Here is a 23,042-nt window from a genome sequence, read left to right on the forward strand (position 1 = left end):
ACAGCGTTACCTGTGCGAGCCGCCACTGGTCAGAGGGCATCGCTTGTGACCAGGCCTTGCACCCAATCCACAGTGAAGTCTAAGTAAAATCTGTCTTGACTGCAGGCGCTATGTCCAACCCACACTGTGGGTGGTAAAGTGGCAGCCTAAATTCTCCAGAACAGGCAAATTCGGCACATCAAATGTTTTTTTTCACAAAATTAAATGGATTTTCAATGACGGTGGGGTCTGCCCTCTCGCCATCTGTACTCCAACAACACTCAACATGCCTCACATTCCCTTACAAAATATTTTTCCGAAATGCAGAATTTGTCAATTTGCTAGACCTTTGAATTCAAATAATGCTACTTTCTTACCAACGAATCAAATCTCTCTATACTTTCAAAACTGATTGACAGCAAACAGAATTTTAACGCTCACAAAGTCAACTGACAAGATATAGATAAAAATGACCAATTCAAAGCCCACCCATTTTCTTTGAAGTGTTTCTTGCGGAAGAATTATTGAATAGTTTTACACCAAATGATATGGAATCACCTAGTCCTTCTAAAGTTATACTTTTAAGTCATACAAAGTGTGAGCCACATTTCATGCAGATAGGTCAAATTGTGTCAAAGTCTTTAGCAAGCAGGTTGTAATGCTACATATATGTACGTGTGTTTCATTTCCAAAAAAGACAAAATTGAAGCACTTGATTTGCTTTGTAATTTATTTCCCTCATTATGCACAGTTCTATTAGAGTCATTGAACTGCATTTTCTTCTTATGCTGAACATCTGTGGTTGCCCTGGAGCTGCTTGCAGTAGAAACATTTCTTACAAATGTTTGCATGGATACAAATAATTAGAAAAACATGCATATATTGCAGGAAATTATGTCATAAATCATCACTGTCACTTTAATGTTCAAATGAAATGAAAACACAATGCATGCATTGGTAACATTCTTATACGACATTTTAATGTGATTCAGAATGCAATAATGCTGATGAACCAGTATGTTCCAAACATATTCAGTTTCAATCGGTTCTTATTATTTTCAAACTTGTAAACTCTTGTGTGGACATTGCATTGTTGTGTCCTATGTAAAACATGTAGTGGCCAACATATCACATAGTAACTTGCTGAAAATGTTCAATAATTACACCACAGTTTTTTCCATTCTTACATTTCCCTTAACTTGCCCAAAATGAATAATAGTTACACAGCAAAGTTGTATTTTCCACCAGCGTATCTGTATATTCTGATAATATACTTTCAACATAAAATTTAAAATTTCACAGATTATTTGAGAAATATTTCATGATGTTTAGAAGGCCTAATAGCTGCACCATCCACCTAATCTAGACAAACCATGGAGTGGAGAGTGTGTGCTGAGAAAAACTTGGTATGTTAGGCAGAGCTATGCACACTTAATCGACAGGATCCTAGCAACCACATTATAAAACAAAAATGCACTTGATCCTCAACAAAAGGTGTAAAGAGAGGGCTGTGGAGTATTGGTGTGACTATACAAATCACCTGAATTACCTCGCAATGGCATTGAACGCAGCCAAATCTACTTACTTCCCCAATTTAATTCACCCTCTATGCTCACATCCTCAAAAACCCTCTAGTACCATTAACTCCTCCCTTCCCCATATCATGCATCACTCAGTCAACCTTAGGGATGCCCTTACCTCCATTCTATCAAAACCAACACACCCAAGCCACCCCAACTAATGCCACTAGACCAAGTACACAGTCAACCACATCTTCTGCGGAATTGATTCCATACCAAAACCAGTCGATCCCATTTGTGCACCACCTGATCTTTTTAGTTATAAGACTGAAAACTCCCTGCCCCTCTAATCTACAGTTTTTACTTGCTTAACGTCTCTCTTCAACTACTGTCTCATCTCTCAGTACTGAGTGTTATGCTTCAAGTCAGCTGAGGTATTGACACTACGAAAAAAAGTGTGGACCCATCTCACTGTTGTCTCATTTCACATCAATCTTTCTCATCCAATGTACTGGAACCACTTGTCTTCAACACGTAACTCATTTCACAACTCCCGCAAGCTACTGATGCCCTCTAACATTTAATCCAAAGTTTTTTTTGTCTTTTCTGTAATGTGTTTCAGTGTGTAATGCTTTTATTAAAAGTTCATGCAAGACAAAATGTGCTATTGAATGATGTAGTAGTGAACAGGTATTAACCAATGGTTTTCTATATGTGTGTATTTAACATATACATGCTGCATAAAGTTCAGGAAGTTCTGTTTTATATACCCTTTGGCAGTTTGCTCATTCCAATGTAACCATAAAGATTGACATTATTTTGCTATACCTGTTTTGTACTGGGTTATCGTATATTAAAGACTTGTAAAAACTCATACAGTGTGTATTTTAAATTGGGGGTAACTAAGGGAGACCTACAAATAACTGCTAGGGTCTCGTCCATGTTTGATTGCAAGCTGTATATGGGTCTTCCTTTTGAAACAGTATGAGGTGGGGTTGTGGGATGCTTGTCTGTTTCTTCCAGTTCTCAGCATCCCATGTAGAATAGAAGGGGGCCGTAAGGGACAAGAGGGATCTCCTTGGTGTGGACAAAGTTTTAGCACAAATCACAGTCAGTTCCTAAGCTTTCAACTCTATTGAAACAACCCTTTCCTTTTTTTCCTCATTTCATTACTGCAGGCCACCACAAACATTTATTGTGTGGCCTTAAGTAGATAGACCTCTTAGCTGCGTGTAATACCATCAATTATCCCACCCTCATATCAACTTCTCTCTCCCAGCATCAATACCAAAGCACTCAATCCAATTCAATAAGCATTATTCGAATTCTACAGAGAAAATCACAAAAGCAGATACAAACAAACAATAACATTTACAAGACAAAGAAATCATATATTAACACAGTTAAGTATGCAATTATCTTTTTAACCACGCAGCAAGTTCTCCTCTTATCTGTTTGATGACACTTTCTCTGTCTCATGGTACTCATTGCTCTCACCACCAACACCATTACAGGATTAGAAGCCAGAGCATCCAGTCCTTGGTCCTATGCATTTCTTTATTCAGTGTACCTCTGTTTGAGTATGTACTCTGACCTTTGCTATCTCATATCACTCTCTGCTCATGATACCGTAATTTCAAATTTACGTTTCAGATTGCCTCCCTAGCCATTCAGCAGTGAATGCCATTCGTTTCCCTTCTGTTGACCTCTTCTATGCTGGAATTTGTCTATTTATCTGCTTATGATGCTTCTGCATCCCACACACCCTAAGAAAAAGCACCCCTGAATCTCATCTCAACAGCATCTTCTAGACAATTTGGCATAATTTTCAAACTTTCTATTTGCCTGCTGTACTACGTAAAAAATAGAACTACGTATTCTAAATGAAAGCCCTTCTGAACATCCACAAAACATGTCTTAACATCACATTCCATATTGCCAAAACAATGGTAATTGCTTTACTTCTCAGCCAACTCGACAGCTGCACCAGTGTGCTAGTATTCTTCACATTGCATTTATTTTCCCTCTCTGGTTAAGGTGTTTAGGTTTCCCAGTTGGGCCCGCTTAAATCTCCAAAAACATAACTCATACCACACAATAATGCTTATCATGGCTGGATGGCAATCTGCCAAACACAGGGGCCCTGAATAAACTGCTTTCCCAGGTGTTCAAACCCATGAACAGACTAACCCTGATTTCTTCTAATTTCTTATCAGTATATTGTATGGTCTAATATTATTCAAAATGTATATGGTATCTTCCTTCAATGCTCAGGCTGTAGACAGCAATAATGATATAGGGAAGTGTTTCTAATATTGATGAACAAGTGTTTACGCATGTCATGAAACAACAGTCACAGAGGGCAAGTGTCATCTGGTACCAAGCAGTCAACATATGCAGTAAGCCTGGGCAATGCATGAAGTCTCTCTCAAGCATCAAATCCAAGAAAGCCACAGGGACAGGTCCTCCTGACACTGATCTGTAAGTAGCTCAATCTTTCTTGAGATGTAGTCAGAAACATACAATGTAGTGATCATAAGCTAAATACTGGAGTAGCGTCATTAAACCTAATATGTTATGCATAGTTCACAAAACCCACTGGGTAGAGTATCCTGGCACTAAAGCAGGAGCTGTGTGGGCAAAGCCAGGGATGGGAATAGGTGAAGAGCCAGCCAGGATTTCAGTTTCACAAAGAATTCAAGAACCTAAGAGGCAGCTCTGATGTGCTGAGGCAGATTGTTCGAAGATTTAGGCAGGAGGAAGTGGAAGGATGGTAGGAACATTGTGACAAGTGCTCCTAATGGCTGAAACTGGAAAAGCCTGTTCATGCATCCTTATAATTGTTTAACGATTATGGTAACTACATATGGATTAATCGCATGTATACTAACATTGAAGTTGAAATATAAATATAATTTTATGCTCGGAGTTTAATGCACTGAATTTGATAGTCGTAAGCAATAATTGTAAGTTTTAATTGTAGAATTTTCCATTTTAGGAAATTATTTATGCCCTCAGTGCTATGTTTCACACTTTTATTGTAATCATTGATTTATACAATAGACTTTATTACTACTACTATAATTACCTCCGGATCAGCTTGCGAGTATGCAGGGGGTAGATGTGAATAGTTATCCAGCTCAGCAGAGGTGTCAGGTAGTTTTGTGAAAGTTTATGCAGTTTTTGAGATACTTGGGGCCAAGGTTGAGTAATGCTTTGTATGCATAAGGAGTTTGAAGAGTGCACATTTGTGGATTGGAGGCCAGTGGAGCTCTTTAAGGTGGAGGGTGAAATGAGTGCAGGGTAGGAGGTTGAGAATGGGCCTGGCCTCTATACAGATATGCTGTTTCCAGTGGTCCCTATCAGCCCACTGTAACTTATAAAATACTTATCCATGTATACTGGAGTCATGGAAATTGGATTAAACAATCAGATTCAATGATTACTCTACAGACCAAAATAAAAAGCAAACTTTTCAGCTCTTTTCAGTACATGTACAAGTACATGCAGCTGTTACATTTTGTGTTGATACACATAAATGCACACTCACACACACACACACCCAAGCATACATACAAATCCCATCAACAAAACAGACGCACTGATTGTAAACTTTCAGGCAGTTTCAGCATATGCACACACATGCATATACATGCATATATTGTTACATTCTAATAAAGTGTACAATGATTTGCAATCAGAACCTGTGCATGCCGTACACACATATACACACATAGAGGACCTGATTCACAAAGGTCAACATACTTTTTTTGTGTAAGTTTACTATTTTCTTGCTATTCACAAACCCCGATTGAATGGTATGGGTGAGACTGCATAGACTTTTCAGTCAGGGTGAAGTACAAATAAAACAATAGACCTATCCTATCTTTTTATGTGCGGAGTTCCCCACCTCAACTGAGGAGTATCCACAGTCATGAACGTACTATTAATTTGGAGTTTATGAATAGAAAAATAATAGTAAACTTACACAAACGTGTACATTTACCTTTGTGAATCAGGCCCAGAGGCACTCATCGATAAACCTGAGAGATTATTTTTCACCCATTCACCTGGGAGGTTTTCCATCTGTCATAAGAATAAACTCAGGAATTACACTGAGAAGATACGTGTGAGCTTCCAAATGAAAGGCTTGACAAGCTCTATGCAATTTCTTGTTTACTTTGGTCTAGTAGTGGCACATAGCGTGTGTAAAGTGAAGAAAGTATCACAGCCACTCTAGACTAACCAGCAGGTCATTGAACTGATACATATTTTCAAATGCATGTTGCATTTTAAAATAGTAAGGTTTCTTGAACTGTATTCTAAGAAATAGAATGCAGTACTTATATAATAACTATCACAGTAAAGGTGTTAACCTAACTTGCATAAATATTGCTCCATGATTGATAATGACTTGAAGGATCATGTGTTCAGAAATCAGTTAATTATCACACCAAGGTTAAAACATTGACCTGCAGAGCAATGGTAAAGAGAAAAGTTTTTAATTTCTAATCAGAGACTCTTCTGGCTTGAGGCAACCAATTATGAAGATTTTACAAGGTAAGACCTCTGCAAAATTACAGGGCAGGCATTAAAAAACTGTGAGTCTATATAAAGTAGACAATACACGATGAACAGAAGAGACTCTGAGACATTTACTAGACACAAAAGAAAGGCCTCTGAGTTGTATGTGATAATGATTCAATCTTTGAAGTTGATGTAAAACAGGTGCTGAAGCATGCATATGTTTGCACTAATCATTGGAGCTGAAGATGCAAGGCCCCTGGCCTTTATTTATTTTTTTGGGCTTGACAGAATGTGAAACTATGCTTTAAGCAGCATCAGATTTTTTGTTATGTTCTGCAGGTTTGTAGAGCAGGCTATCACCCAGGAGAGTTTCCAGCTGCTGAGCAGGTGTGAGTATAGCCAAACTTAGGGGCTCATTAGGATGGCAGACGGACTGGAGTCTGTCCACTATCTTGGTGTAAACTGGGACCGTCCCCCATGCATGCAGCGGTCCCGCATACTGTATCAGAATGCTACCTCCACCATGGCGGTCGGATCCTGCATTTTAACATTGCGGTGGTTGCTATTGACAGAAGCACCCACCGTGATTTATTTTTTATTTATTTATTTGAAAGGTTTTATATAGCACTGGCTAGACTCAGGGGTATCAGAGCGCTTTATATGAACAGAGGCAATCGGAGAAGACAGTTGTACAGGATAACAATGAAGCAAGCGAATAGATCACAGTATAAAAATAAGATTGGCGAGGATTGGGGTAAAATATGTGTTGTTACTAATCAATGTAAAGGAACGGGCGATTAGAAGATCTAGGGGGTATTGCAGGAAATGAACATAAAAATAGCATACATGGGGGTAGAAGTCAGTGTCTGGGAAGGAAGGAATAATATGAGCAAAGGGTGGGTGAAAAGAGGGCAAGGAAAGAAATTGACACAAACCGAAGCAGGGGGAATAAGAAAGTTCGGTCCGAGTGGAGAATAAGGACCCCAGTATAAGTTGAGAAGCTGATGTTTTAGGTCTTTTTTAAAGTTGAGGAAGGTGGGGGTTACAGCGCAGGTCCAGTGGGAGGGAACTAAAGATGCTTAGGGCGTTCCCGGAGAAGAAGCGAGATTGGGTGGATTTCATTTGTTGAAGTGGGGGGACGAGGAGGAGCAAATTGGAGCTTCTCATCAGTTTGGTTCAGCCCGCCTTTTTTAGTTTGCGTGTTAAGTATAGCGAGGTTTGTTGATGAAGGGGTTTGTGCGTAATGCATGCGATCTTGTAGAAGCATCTTCCTTCAATAGGGAGCCATTTAAGGACTCTCAGGGCTGGGGAGATGTGGTTAAATCTTTTACAATCCATGATGAGTCTGGCCGCCAGGTTGAGAACAGCTTTAAGTGGGGCCAGGTGAACTTTGGGGTTCCTGTGAGGATAGCGTTGCCATAGTCTAATCTAGAGAGGACTAAAGATTGGACAACTGATTTGAAGTCGTCAGAGGGAATGAAGGGTTTGATTTTCTAAAGGTGATGGAGAGTGAAGAGTGCTCCTTTAGCCGAGTTTTTTATGTGGTCTTTAATGTCCAGGTTTTTATCAAGAGTGAAAGCTAGGGATTTTGCCTAATCAGATAGGGAGAGTGTGCATTTGAGGGCATTTAGATCAGTGATCCAACTTTGGATGGGGAGCCGATTATTTTTAGTTTTGAAGAGAATAATTTCAGTTTTTTAGGGTTCAGTTTAAGATGATTGGAGTAGAACCAAGATTGGATCTTATTCAAGGTATTGTTTAAGTGCAGAATATCAGAGTGTGATTTATTTAGTAATAGATTTGGGTGTCGTCAGCATAAAGGTGATAGTTGATTCCCACTTGTTTCAGAATGAGGGTGAGGGGTTCCATAAAGAGGTTGAAGAGGGAGGGGTAAAGGATAGAGCCCTGGGGTACGCCCAAGGAGACAGTCATCGGGTTAGAGAGGCAGGATTTGAATTTGATTTATTGTGTTCTGTGTTGGAGGAAAGAAGTGAACCATTTGAGGACCACACCATTAAGGCCAAAGCGAGATTGAAGCGAATTAAGTAAGGAGGTATGATTGACTGTATAAAATGCCGCCGAGAGGTCAAGGAGAATGAGAAGGCAAGCTTCGCCATTGTCTAGGGAATTGTGGATGTCGTCAACATTGTTCAGCATTGCGGATTCTGTGCTGCAGCCTTTCCCAAAACCAGATTGAAGGGAGTCAAGTAGGTTGAAATTACTTATATGTTTGTCCATTTGTAGCAAAGCACATTTTTCCAGGGCTTTAGCAAGAAGTGGGAGGTTAGATATTGTTCAGAGATTGCTAGGATCGTTGGGGTCCGCAGTGAGGTTTTTAGGAATGGGCGTGATTTGTCCGAGTTGGCGGGAGTCAGGGACACATCCAGAGGCGAGGGAGGTATTAATGATTTTGGTCCAATAAGGGGCGATGATATGGTTAAGGTTGTGAACTAGGGACGAAGGGAGAGGGTCTTTGGTGTGTGAAGATGGTTTGAGTTTGGCTATAATATTAGAGACTTCGAGCTTGGTCATGGGGCGGAAATTGTGCCAGGAGGCGTTATTTTTCAGTTGTAAGTTAGATGCTGAAATTCCATGTTGTGCATATCACAGCACTACGTGGCAGGCACCACACGGTACCTGCCATGTAGTGCTGTGAAATGTAGGGGGTAACATGGGTACCCCCTAAGTGCACCCTTGCCTCCCTCAACACAAGTGGGTCCCGTAACAGGCCTCCAAACCCAATCCCCGCCAGCCTTTCCATTGCAGTTCCACCACCATGGAAAGGCTGTCTACAGCCAACATAGTCATTTGGCAGATGGTGCCTGCTAGGCACTGCCGCCATTTTACTGGTGAAGACCACCCCGCCAGGCCATCATAGGGATTGCCTGTGACGGTTCCGTGGTGGACGGTCTTTGCGACCACCACGGTTGCAGTGAGATTCCCCCCGCCATCCTAATTTGGCGGGGGAAATTCGCAGTCAAAGGACGGAAGAATTGCCACCGCATGGCTGGCGGTGGCGGCCCTTCCTCCATCCTAATGAGCCCCTTAGTACCTAGTGGGATTACTCGACTAGCCAGGGCTTCAGCTTCTTGCGGAATTCAAGAAGTGAGGATGAGGCTCCTATTTGTAGTGGCAAGCTGTTTCATGCTTTAGAAGCAATATAGGTGAAGAATCGACCCCGGTTTTTGATTTGCATGGAATGTGTGGAAGTAGGAAACCTAACAAGCAGAGGTGTCTGGAAGGTTTGTGAAAGCAAATGCAACTGTAAAGATATGCTGGGTCAGTGTTCTGAAGTGCATTGAAAGTGTTTGTGGGGAGATTGAATTGTTCTTGTTTGTGTATGGCAAGCCAATCAAGCTCCTTCAGTAGTGGTGTGATGTCTGGGTGGCGTGGGTGGTTGAGAATGATTTTGCTTGCTAAGTTCTGAGTGGTCTGCTGCTTTATGATGATGTTTTTGTTGATCGTGGCATAGAGGGTGTTCCTGTAGTCCATCTTGCTTGTGACAAGTGTGCGTACAAAGGTTTTCTGGGTGTTGATTGGGAGCCATTGAAAAAACTTCCTCAGCATATTCAGGGTATGGAAGCATAAGGAAGTGACAGCATTGACTTAGGTGGTCATGTAGAGTTTGCTGTCAGTGATGATCCCAAGGTTCTCAGAGAGGATGGTGGGGTGGGTGTTGTTTCTAGCTGTTTTGGCCACCTGGTGGAGTCCCACAGTGACATGCTCTTTCCAAAGATCACAATTTCAGTCTTGTTGGTGTTTAACTTCATCCAGTGGGGAAATTCAATCATGCAGGAACTGAACTTGGTCTGACTTCTGGGCTTCTTGTCTGTGAGGGAGAGAATGAGTTGTGTGTCACCGGCATGGGAAAGAATGTTGATGTTGTGAGACTGGATGATGCTGGCTAGAGGGATCATGTACACATTGAAGAGGGTCAGGTTGAGGAAGGATCCTTGTGGAACACCACAGATAAGTCATGGATGGCGGAGGTGTATGCTCCCTGGTTGACTGACTGATTCCTTGCAGTCAGGAAGGTGGAGATTCATAGGAGTGTCTGTCCTTGTACTCCAATGTCATATAGGCATTGATTGAGTTTGGGATTGGAAACGGTGTCATTCGCGGTTGAGAGGCCCAGGATGATGAGTGGCTCTATTTCTCCTCCATCCAGAGTCATGTGGATGTTGTCTGTGGTGACTATGAGGGGAGTTTCTGTGGTGTGGTTGGGGCTGAGTCTAGACCAAGTTATTTTGAGCAATTTGTGGTCATTGAGGTATTTGGTGAGGCATCTGTTGATGATTTTGTCTAAGATCTTTGCTGGAAAATGGATCAGAAATATTGGTCTGTAATTGGTAAACACTGATGGGTCTGCATAGGGTTTCTTCAGTAATGGGAGGACAGTTGTGTGTTTCCAAGCATCTGGGAAGATATGGAAGAGGTGTTCAAAATAGGTTGTGAGCATGGTGCTGATGTGTTGCCTTCATCTGGAGCAGATGTGATAGGGGCAAGGGTCCAATGGGGCCCCCAAGGGGATGGACTTTATAGTCGTAGTGTTTTCTTCTGGGGTAATGACAGTTCATGTGGTTAGCGTTGGTCTTTTGGACAAGATTGGGAGATGTTTACTTACGTCTGTTTAGTCTGGTTGTGGATTGAAGTTGTAAATGGTGCTGATTTTGTTGCTGAACAATTGAGGGAGATTGTTGCTGAGGGCCTGTGATCGGGTCATCGAGTTGAAGGTGGCCCGTGGTGAGGTGAAATTCTTTACAATGGTGAAGGTTCTTTTGCTTCTGTTGGAGCCAGTATCAATGCAGTCTGCTTGGGTCTCAGGTTTGGTGGTCTGGATCATTTAATAGTAGCACTTCAGTGTGGAATTTGAACATGTTTCTGTGTGCATTGTCCTGGTTAAGTCTGCATTTGTGCTTCAATTGTTTGCTGTGGTCTTTCATCAGTCAGTGTTTGTCTGTGTACTGTTAGAGTCGGGGATCTCTGGTTGGCGCAAGGTTGCCCTTGTGTCAAGCAGGAACCCTCTCCTACACGTCAGGGCGCAGGATAACCCCTCGCGAATGACCCTTGCTCACCCTCTAGGTGCGTGGCGTGAGCAGCCAAGGCGATTCCTCAGGCGTTGTTGGTTAAGCACTTACAATCGTACACACAGTAAATACATCAATCCCCCCAGAAACGGACACCAGACTTGGATATATATAAAAATACGATTCTTTATGTAAAAATAAGGTATATATATCTCAGCAGACTTATCACAAGACCAATAACGTTTTCGCGATGCCACCAGGTTGTACAGCGGGCAAATGTTCGTTGTTCGTAGCTTCAAATGGATAGTTCGTAGTCTCTTTACTTGTAGTTCCAGTACTCACAGAGATCGGTTCCTGCGAACGGGGAAATAAGGCGTTGCGGGCCCCGAGCCCGATACTGGAACTTCTTTCGTGATGTGGAGAGTCGGCACAGGTCGGGGCGACTCTCAGCTTGGGAAGTGTTCTTGGGTCCTCAATCAGCAGGTGTGGGCACGTAGGCAGGCGCGGCCAGCGACCCTTTAGCACGGCGGTGCAGGAGGGTCTCCACAGCGGGGGCGGCGCGGCCTGAGATGTCCGGGGATAGCGAAGCGGGGTCACTGGGCACGGTCAGTGCAGCTGGATGACCCGGCGTAGATCACAGTCGTCGGACGGCTTCCGGCAGGAGGGGTGATAGCGCGGTCAGCGCGCTCCAGTAGCAGGCGGTGACAGGGATGCAGGCGGCCTGGCCCGGGAACAGAGAGCGGCTCGGGACGGAGCGGGGCTCTCACGGGTTTGAGGCAGGCGAGCTTCTGAGTGTCACGGCCCTAGGAGGGGCGATGAGGGGCGCAGTCTCTTTCCAGCGGGATGCACACACGGCTCGAATTGGAGGACGAGCAAAAGCACAGAGAACCCACTGTTCCTGGGGTTCAGTTCAGGGGGCAAGCTCAGATCAAGCCCTTGGAGAATGTTCAAGCACAAAGTAGCAAAGTCTTTTTCAGTAAGTCTCTTCCTCTCCTTTCTCAGCAAGGCAAGCAGCAGGCCAGCTCCTCCAGCGTCTTCTTCTCCTTCTAGTCGGGCAGAGGTTCTTTGTGGTAAACAGGATTCTGATTTCTTAGGAGCCAGGCTCCTACTTTTATACCATGATTCTTTTGTTCTTTAGCGCCAGGGGGCCTAGGCCTGGCTCAGTCCAGTTCTGGAGCACTTTGTTATGGTGACTCTGCTCTTTCCTTTCAGCAGCAGGGCAGAGACATCAGCCGCCCCACAGGGGGTGGCGCCGGCTTTGTGGTGGCAGAGCACAGGTCTATTCAAGAGTCAAGGTGTACTCCTCCCACCCATCCAGGTGTAATCTCTCTACCCACCACCTGGCAGCCAACCTGTCTCTGGGGATCCCCCCACCCTGCTCCTACTGTTGCTAGGCAGAACACACACACACACAGCAGAGGCGGACTGAGATGGTCAGGTCAGTAAATACTAACTTTCTAAAAGTAGTATTTACAAACCCAGGATATTAAAATAAACTTGACTACAAGAAGTATTTTATTATTCTGAGTTCAGGCATACCAAACTTGACACTCTACCATGCTCTCTGAGTCCACTGGGGTCACAGCGTTGGCGTGATCCCAGCAGCCCATTCTGGCCTATGGAGAGCAGGTAGCCTTCAATAGTGAAGAACGGAAAGGGCTGTAATTCACTACTAAGACATGCCACACACACCAGGGCATGTCTTACCTTATGCCTACAATGCACCCTGCCCTTGGGCCTACCAGAGGGGTGGCTAATATGTAGGTAAGGGAAGGTTTAGGGACTGGCAAGTGGGGGCACTTGCGCAGTCAGCGCGACGGTCCCGGACCGCGCACAGGGTCTGCGGTGGCAGACCCTAGACACATTTTACAAGGCCGCTTCTGTGGGTGGCGCAACCAGCGCTGCAAGCCCACCAGCGGCATTGGCATTCACGAGCCCCGGCACCCCTGGTGCACTTTACTGGGGACTGACAGTGAATCCAATAAACCAATCATGGACATCAATTACAGGTACACTTTACCTAGGGAGCACTTGCACTGCGGCACGGATTAGCCGTGGCGCAGTGCCCTGAGCGGACAACACCAGCAAAACAATCGAGGCACACCATCAAAAAGTGGAAGGGAAACTCACGCCAAGGTGCCAGGTCTAACACGTGTCCCCTCCAGCTGAAATGTGGGGAGAACTACCCTTGCCCAGGGGGTTCCTCGTCACTAAGGCGGAAATACCTGGACAGACCGTCAGCGTTGGCGTGATCTGTACCAGGACGGTGTTCCACCGTTGTCCATACCCTGTAGGGAGATGGACCACCTCAACAGCTTCGGGTTTTCACCCCTCATTTGCATCAACCATCTGAGGGGCCTGTGGTCCGTCTGAACCCGGAAGTGAGACCCAAACAAGTAGGGTCTTAGCTTCTTCAGCGCCCAGACCACAGCAAATGCTTCTCGCTCAATTGCACTCCACCTACTTTCCCGTGGAAGTAACCTCCTACTGATGAAGGCTACGGGTTGGTCCCAGCCCTCCTCAGTCATCTGTGAAAGAACAGCCCCTACACCATGCTCTGAAGCGTCTGTCTGCACTAGGAATTCCTTGGAGAAGTCAGGGGCCAAGAGCACGGGCGCTGTGCACATGGCAGTCTTCAGGGTGTCGAAAGCTTTCTGACAGGTGTCAGTCCAAATCACGTTCCTGGGCTGCTTCTTCGAAGTCAGCTCTGTCAAGGGGGCAACGATCGTTCCATAGCCCTTGACAAACCTCCTGTAGTACCCAGTGAGCCCCAGGAAGGCCCTCACTGCGGTCTGCATCTTGGGGGGTTCCCAAGCCAGGATGGTTTCAATTTTGGGTTGCAAGTGTGCCACCTTGCCACTCCCCACTTGGTGTCCCAAGTACACCACGGAACCCTGCCCGATCTGGCACTTGCTTGCCTTGATCGTGAGGCCTGCTCGGCGCAGCGCCATCAACACTTCCCAGAGGTGGCGCAGGTGTTCAGGCCAGGTGGCACTGAACACTGCGATGTCATCCAGGTAGGCGGCACTGAACGCATCCAGCCCAACCAGTACCTGGTTGACCAACCTCTGAAAGGTGGCAGGGGCATTCTTCATCCCAAATGGCATGACTCGGAACTGGAAGTGCCCATCTGGTGTAGAGAATGCTGACCTCTCTTTGGCCCCATCGGTCAAGGCGATCTGCCAGTACCCAGACGTTAAATCAAACGTACTGAGGAACCGGGCAGCCCCCAGCCGATCAATGAGCTCATCAGCTCTGGGGATGGGGTGCGCGTCAGTCTTCGTGACTGAATTGAGTCCTCTGTAGTCCACACAGAACCGGAGTTCAGGTGTGGCTCCCGGCGCAGCAGCCTTTGGGACCAAGACCACGGGGCTGGACCAAGGACTGCTGGAGGACTCAACCACCCCTAGCGCAAGCATTTTGGAGACCTCCTCCTTGATGCAAGCTCTGACCCTGTCAGTTACCCTGTAAGCCTTGTGCTTCACAGGTAAGCTGTCTCCTGTGTCCACATCATGGACGCACCAATCGGTGACACCAGGAACCAGGGAGAATCGGTCGGAAAATTGTCCCAGCAAGTGGCGGCAGTCTTCCTGTTGCTCGGGCGTCAGGGTGGGTGAGAGGTTAACTCCATCCACTGACCCATCTTTCTCAGAGGCCACTAAGAGGTCAGGAAGAGGCTCGGTCTCCTCTTCCATTCCATCATCAGTGGCCAGCAGCATGCCCACTTCGGTCCTCTCTAAGTGGGGCTTAAGGCGGTTAACATGTAGGACCCTCAAAGGGTTCCTGGGAGTCTGCATGTCCACCAAGTAGGTGATAGGACTTTTGCGCTCCACAACCTCAAATGGACCTGTCCACTTATCCGGAAGTGCACACGGCTCCACTGGGGCCAAGACCCACACCTTTTGTCCAGGTTGAAGCTCTACCAGAGTGGCATTCCGGTCGTACCACCGCTTCATCTCCTCCTGGCTGGCTTCCAGATTTGCCTCAGCAAGTTGCCTGAAACGCCGAGTCTGGTTTCGGAAGGCCAGCATGTAACTATATACATTCTGGGGAGGTTTCCTGGGAGATTGCTCTCAGCCTTCCTTCACCAAACTCAGAGGTCCTCTTACCGGGTGACCATACAGAAGCTCAAAGGGGCTGAATCCTAGAGACTTCTGTGGCACCTCTCGGTAAGCGAAGAGCAGGCATGGCAAGAGGACGTCCCACTTACGCCTCATTGGACCGTCCAGGCCCATGATCATGCCTTTGAGGGTTCGGTTGAATCTCTCAACCAACCCATTTCCTTGGGGGTGATAAGGAGTGGTGAACTTGTAAGTTACCCCACACTCCTTCCACAGGGATTTCATATATGTGGATATGAAATTGGTCCCCCTGTCGCTCACCACCTCTAGAGGGAACCCCACTCGGGAGAAAATTCCCATCAGTGCCCGTCCCACCACGGGGGCCGTCACTGTCCTCAGAGGGATGGCTTCAGGGTACCGGGTGGCATGGTCCACCAAGACCAGGATGAACCTGTTGCCCAGGGCTGTCTTGGGGTCCAGAGGCCCCACAATATCAATACCCACTCGTTGGAATGGCGTACCGACCACAGGGAAAGGTTGCAGAGGAGCCTTGTGCTTCCCTCCGCTCTTACCACTTGCCTGGCAAGTCTGACAGGTTCTGCAGTAGGAATCGGAATTCTTGTGCATTTGGGGCCAGTAAAAGTGGGTGACAAGCCTGTCATAGGTCTTGTCCATCCCCAAATGTCCTGCTAACGGCACGTCATGAGCCAGCCCCAGTAGGAAGGTTCTGAACTTCTGGGGTACCACCAGCACACGGGCTGACCCAGGTTCAGCAGCCTTAGGCTCGGAATACAGGAGGTCACTCTCCCAGTACACGTAGTGTGTTTTGGCCTGAACACCATTGGCCTGGTCTGCAGCCTGTTGCCGCATACCCACGAGAGAAGGGCATTCTTTCTGCTCCCTGCAGAATTCCTCCCTGGAGGGACCTCCTTCTTGCTGCCAATGGGTCAGCTCAGGCAAGTCTCCCAGTTCGGCAATCTGTTCCCCGGTAGGCTCCAGAGCATCCCCCTCAGGGTCTACTTCCTCCTGGGCCGTGGGAACTTCGGGGGCCGGTTTCCCGCGCCTCCTGCGCCTTCTCCCTAAGGCCGGTTCCTGGACCTCTCCCTCAGGCTCCAGGACCCTCTCAACACCCCTACTGGCTGCCATGGACCGGGTGGTCATGCACGCCCAGTCGGGTAGACCCACCATCCTCAGATGCGTGGTCTTCTCCACCTTTTCCCAAGGGGAGCTCTCCAGGTCGTTCCCTAGCAGACAGTCTACAGGCATGTCAGTTCTCACAGCGACTTGTAGAGTACCAGAGACCTCCCCCCACTCAAAGGGAACTTGAGCCATTGGACAACGACTCTCTACGTTGTCAGCATTGACAACCCTACAGTAGGCATTGGGTACAATTTGCTCTTGAGACACCAGTCTCTCCCAATCCACCTCATCTATTCCAGAAATCACGGAGAGCGCTCTTCCAGCAGAGAGCGAGCCAGGCATGGTTGCAGTAATGGCAGATGTCTCAACAAAGTTCAACAATTAAAAACCTGTGGCTGCGTTATTTGGTCTGCTCTCACTATCTGGTGATTAATAATTCACTGTATGCAAATTACAAGTGCAAATCCGAAATCCCAACCGCTGCCAACAATGTTAGAGTCGGGGATCTCTGGTTGGCGCAAGGTTGCCCTTGTGTCAAGCAGGAACCCTCTCCTCCACGTCAGGGCGCAGGATAACCCCTCGCGAATTACCCTTGCTCACCCTCTAGGTGCGTGGCGTGAGCAGCCAAGGCGATTCCTCAGGCGTTGTTGGTTAAGCACTTACAATCGTACACACAGTAAATACATCAATCCCCCCAGAAACGGACACCAGACTTGGATATATATAAAAATACGATTCTTTATGTAAAAATAAGGTATATATATCTCAGCAGACTTATCACAAGACCAATAACGTTTTCGCGATGCCACCAGGTTGTACAGCGGGCAAATGTTCGTTGTTCGTAGCTTCAAATGGATAGTTCGTAGTCTCTTTACTTGTAGTTCCAGTACTCACAGAGATCGGTTCCTGCGAACGGGGAAATAAGGCGTTGCGGGCCCCGAGCCCGATACTGGAACTTCTTTCGTGATGTGGAGAGTCGGCACAGGTCGGGGCGACTCTCAGCTTGGGAAGTGTTCTTGGGTCCTCAATCAGCAGGTGTGGGCACGTAGGCAGGCGCGGCCAGCGACCCTTTAGCACGGCGGTGCAGGAGGGTCTCCACAGCGGGGGCGGCGCGGCCTGAGATGTCCGGGGATAGCGAAGCGGGGTCACAGGGCACGGTCAGTGCAGCTGGATGACCCGGCGTAGATCACAGTCATCGGACGGCTTCCGGCAGGAGGGGTGATAGCGCGGTCAGCGCGCTCCAGTAGCAGGCGGTGACAGGGATGCAGGCGGCCTGGCCCGGGAACAGCGAGCGGCTCGGGACGGAGCGGGGCTCTCACGGGTTTGAGGCAGGCGAGCTTCTGAGTGTCACGGCCCTAGGAGGGGCGATGAGGGGCGCAGTCTCTTTCCAGCGGGATGCACACACGGCTCGAATTGGAGGACGAGCAAAAGCACAGAGAACCCACTGTTCCTGGGGTTCAGTTCAGGGGGCAAGCTCAGATCAAGCCCTTGGAGAATGTTCAAGCACAAAGTAGCAAAGTCTTTTTCAGTAAGTCTCTTCCTCTCCTTTCTCAGCAAGGCAAGCAGCAGGCCAGCTCCTCCAGCGTCTTCTTCTCCTTCTAGTCGGGCAGAGGTTCTTTGTGGTAAACAGGATTCTGATTTCTTAGGAGCCAGGCTCCTACTTTTATACCATGATTCTTTTGTTATTTAGCGCCAGGGGGCCTAGGCCTGGCTCAGTCCAGTTCTGGAGCACTTTGTTATGGTGACTCTGCTCTTTCCTTTCAGCAGCAGGGCAGAGACATCAGCCGCCCCACAGGGGGTGGCGCCGGCTTTGTGGTGGCAGAGCACAGGTCTTTTCAAGAGTCAAGGTGTACTCCTCCCACCCATCCAGGTGTAATCTCTCTACCCACCACCTGGCAGCCAACCTGTCTCTGGGGATCCCCCCACCCTGCTCCTACTGTTGCTAGGCAGAACACACACACACACAGCAGAGGCGGACTGAGATGGTCAGGTCAGTAAATACTAACTTTCTAAAAGTAGTATTTACAAACCCAGGATATTAAAATAAACTTGACTACAAGAAGTATTTTATTATTCTGAGTTCAGGCATACCAAACTTGACACTCTACCATGCTCTCTGAGTCCACTGGGGTCACAGCGTTGGCGTGATCCCAGCAGCCCATTCTGGCCTATGGAGAGCAGGTAGCCTTCAATAGTGAAGAACGGAAAGGGCTGTAATTCACTACTAAGACATGCCACACACACCAGGGCATGTCTTACCTTATGCCTACAATGCACCCTGCCCTTGGGCCTACCAGAGGGGTGGCTAATATGTAGGTAAGGGAAGGTTTAGGGACTGGCAAGTGGGGGCACTTGCGCAGTCAGCGCGACGGTCCCGGACCGCGCACAGGGTCTGCGGTGGCAGACCCTAGACACATTTTACAAGGCCGCTTCTGTGGGTGGCGCAACCAGCGCTGCAAGCCCACCAGCGGCATTGGCATTCACGAGCCCCGGCACCCCTGGTGCACTTTACTGGGGACTGACAGTGAATCCAATAAACCAATCATGGACATCAATTACAGGTACACTTTACCTAGGGAGCACTTGCACTGCGGCACGGATTAGCCGTGGCGCAGTGCCCTGAGCGGACAACACCAGCAAAACAATCGAGGCACACCATCAAAAAGTGGAAGGGAAACTCACGCCAAGGTGCCAGGTCTAACATGTACCAAGTGGCCAGGGGTCAAGATCTTGTTCTATTGCTATGTTTGAGGTGGTCAGGGAGTCAGCAAAGGGGATGATCCAATTGTTCAAATTCTTGATGACTTTGGGGAGGCCTGTGCTGATTTCGAGTCGATGAGTTTTGAGGGAGGTCTTCCAGTCCTTGTCAGTGATGTTCTAGTTTCAAAAGTATAGTCTGAAGGTGGTGCGTGTGCTTGGGACAGGGATGCTGAACTTGACGAGGGAGCCTGTCTGTTAAGAAGAAAGGTGTGGGCTCTCCGACTTGGCTGTTGTTGAGGGTGGTGAAAATAGTGTCAGTGAGGTGTCTGTTGATGTGGGTCAGTCTATTTACTTGTTAGGTGAGGGCTAAGCTTCCAATGTCTTTGTTGAATACGTTTGAGCTGGTGTTAGCACTGTCTGACAGGAGAATGTTCAGGTCTCTAAGTAAGATGTAATTGCTAGTGTCAGGAGCAAGTGGTGTCACAAAGTTCATGATGGTGTATGTGAAGTTGATATGCGGTCCTGGTGGTCTTTAGAGGAAAGTGCTGCTTAGGGGAAATTTGGCTGTGACATGGGGCCTGCACAACAGGTGTTCCATGTTGAAAGATTCCATGTCCATAGAGGTGGTTCAGCTGATGGTGTTCTTATGGATGATGGTGATTTCTCTGCTTGGTTTGTGTAGTCTGTCTTGCCTGAAGGTTTTGTATTTGGAAGTGATGGCTGGGGTGATGTCAGATGCTGATGAGAGGTTCAGTCAGTTTTCAGTGAGGAAAAATTGGTCCAGGGCGTTGTTGTGTAGCAGGTCTGAAATGCGATGTGGTTGTTGTGTGGGTGATTCCTCTTTCCCCGGTTTCCAGATAACCGAGATCAAGGCTTCACACATGATATGTGTCAGGCGGCTGGTATTGGCTATGTAGTTAAATAGGGCGGTCAAAGGAGGTACCAGATCGGAGTTAAAAGTCTTATAAAATTGGGATGTAAACCCATCTGCCCCAAACGATTTGTGGAGCTTAAGAGCATTAGAGGCTGCTTGAACTTCATCTTCCCTAATGGGACTCTCCAAGACCTCGTTTTGGTCAGCCGTTACCTAGGGCACAGTCACACCAGCTAGAAAGTCCATCTAAGCAGACCCATCTGCAGACCAGTCTAAAGGCTCGTAAGTGCATAGTTGTTTATAAAAGTCTCAGAAAGCCCGTATTTTGTCCTCCTCTATAGTAGCAGCTTCCCTAGATTCTAGGTGAAGAGGACCAATGTGTTCTTTTTCATGTTTGGCCTAAAGTTGCAGAGCTAGGGGTGAGCCAACCTTATTCCCTTGATCATAGGTTGTTTTTTAAGGCTCAGTAGTGTCAGTAATGTCATCTCCACTCTTGTGTAATTTGCATTTAGGTCTCCCCGTAGTGCTGTGACCTTTTTTCTTTGCAAAGGCAAGGTCGTATAATCTTTGTGGACATGCTCTGATAGCTGTCTAATAGCGCTAATCTGTCTTGTGTCTTCTGCTGAATCAAAGTAGAAATCAATTATATACATTTGTCCCTGATTACTGTTGTAAAGGCATTTCAGGTGATGAAGAGATCATTATCTCGAGGGTCATTCAATTTGAAAATTTCCCTAATGGATTTAAGGAGTTCATCTTGGAAAGTCGATCCCGTATGATGGGCTCAGGAAAGAACCACCATATGAATTTGGATTTCGGGGCGTCCAACTTTATTGTAATCTCTAGAGGATTGTGATCTGAAAGAGTCATAGGGTGGAATATGGCCTCCAAAACAGAGTGAAGCAGAGACTGACTTATGAAATCATAATCAAGTTGAGAGTATGTGTAGTGGGAGTGAGATAAAAAGGTATCGTTTTGAGATGTAGGATGAGAGGCTCACCAGGCGTCTATCAAACCTATGTGTGGGATTGCTTGTTTCAGGTATTTAGAGAAATTCCAAGTGTTGGTTCTATGTGAGTGAGAACTATCCAAAGCGGGGTACCATGTAAGATTAAAAAGTCCCATCAGGATAATCTCTCCTTCTGCAAATCCCCTAGGAGGTATGTAAGCGAATGGACAAAATTAGCTTCACCTGTATTGGGTGCATATATCAAAGCTTCCTTACACATCCGCCCTCTAAGGGTTCCCTTGACAATCATAATTATTTTCTTCTTGTCAACCTTACTTTCCACCCCATGGAACTTTAAAGAAGAACAAAGAGGATTGTTATTTAATTGTGTTTAGTGGTTGCTGAGGATTTGTACATCTGGGCATATGCTTTGTGTCGAAATCTGTGCTCATCACTTCAAATAAGGTGTGTTTCCTCTAGTGTCACTATATTTTGTCTCCATTCAAGTAGGTATTTCAAACTTTTATGTCATTTAGCCACAGAAATTAGGCCTTTAACATTACATGACTGGGTAGTTAAAACCATAAAGGCATTCCATTAACATTAGTATGTACTAGCTGTTGTAAATTGAAACAACGATGTGATTAAGCATTTACTAAAGACATAAATTCCCTTCTCTGGATCGTGTTTTCTCTGTTATGTTGACCGAAGTTCGGACTCCATTTTGTATTGTCATGCTTCCACGTGTTCCCCACGAGAAGAGTCCAACCTCTGTGTTAGTTGCTCTTGTAATCTGCCTAGTAACAGTCTATAAATAGCTCCTTTGTCCATCTGGCACATGCCCAGACTTGACCACATCTGTTATCAGTTAGCCTTGCTTGACCATGTTTTCGCGGGCTCAAGGAGTGCGTTAGCTCCGCCCACATATTGATCCAGTATCGAAAATGACCATAAATGGTAATGTTCTTCGGCCTCATGTTGTATCCACCCACTTATGAGCCCCTCTATTGTGTATAAAAGGGGACCATGTACGTAAGTTCTTTGTGCTACTCCATGCAATACTGAAGAGTGTTGTGTGGATTGTAGGACCACCCTTAAGGGTTAATAAATGCTGTCTTTCCCTTCCGAGCTGACCGTCTGGGTGGCGCCGGTCCTCGACTGAGACCTCTTCTGTCGGTCTTGCCGTGAAAGCCGTTTGGGCGATTGTGGAGCTTGGCAGTTGGAATCTGGACTCTTGATTGGTAAGCACCGGTGTACGGTACTTGCTCCGAGTTTTTTAAGCCTGATCTGGCTATTTGAGTTTGATTTGTGATGACTAGTCATATTTTGTATTTGTCTTTGTGAAAATATATGCGTTGCAACACATATAGGCAGGTAATGTGGAGAGATTTCTCCGGAGCTGTGTAACTTTGAACGGCGCAACGATTAAGTGCCATTTTTCTATAATATTGCATATTTTGCATTATTTCTGAGCATGCCTGCTTTCAGCGCACTCCGTAAGTGGTGTTGCTGTTTTGGAAACCGGTTGAACCTCGAGGAATCTGCTCCAGCTCCCCCAGAGGGGACTCCTAATAGGGATATGTATGTGAAGTATGGTCTTTCTTCCATAATGTACAGCACAGTATGGAGGAAATATACAAAAAAAGATCCTGAGTTGCGATGGCCTTTGTATGGATCGTTTGATATACGTAAGATTGAGTATGTGGAACAGTGTATGTGTAAGCGGCGTGCTCGTCAGGATATGTTTGAGTGTGTACGGTTGTGGGTGAAGGAGGTGCGTGAGCGAGAGAAGCGCGAGAAAGCGCTGTTTGATAAGGAACAACGGAAGAATGATCATGTGCGAGCACAGGAAGCGAAGCGTCGGGAGGACAGAGAGCAGATGGACAGGCAAGAGAAAGAGCGTAGGCTACAAGTTTCGGGTCAATACGCTGTTCGGCAGCCACTTTATCCTGTCCTTAATAATCTTGATGATGATTTTTATTTACTTGATCGCTCTCCGCCTCCTTATGTTGGCGCGTCTGCCCCGAGGCCACAAGATTCTGGATCGGGTTCGAGTAAGGTAGACACGCGGTCCATGTTATCGGCCGAGCGAATGGGTGAGCTTCGACAGTTTTCCTATCGTGCATGTAAGGGCAAGTTATCCCTTGATGAGCTGTTGGCTTCTTGGGAGCCGTGGCAGGATAGGGAAAGGTTGTATTTCTTGGGACACTTTTCTGATGAAGTGATTACTGCCTTTCGGAAATATTCCAGTGTCTTTGAACCTGC

The sequence above is a fragment of the Triturus cristatus genome, chromosome 5_2 (genome assembly GCF_964204655.1).
Source record: "Triturus cristatus chromosome 5_2, aTriCri1.1, whole genome shotgun sequence".
Taxonomy (NCBI): domain Eukaryota; kingdom Metazoa; phylum Chordata; class Amphibia; order Caudata; family Salamandridae; genus Triturus; species Triturus cristatus.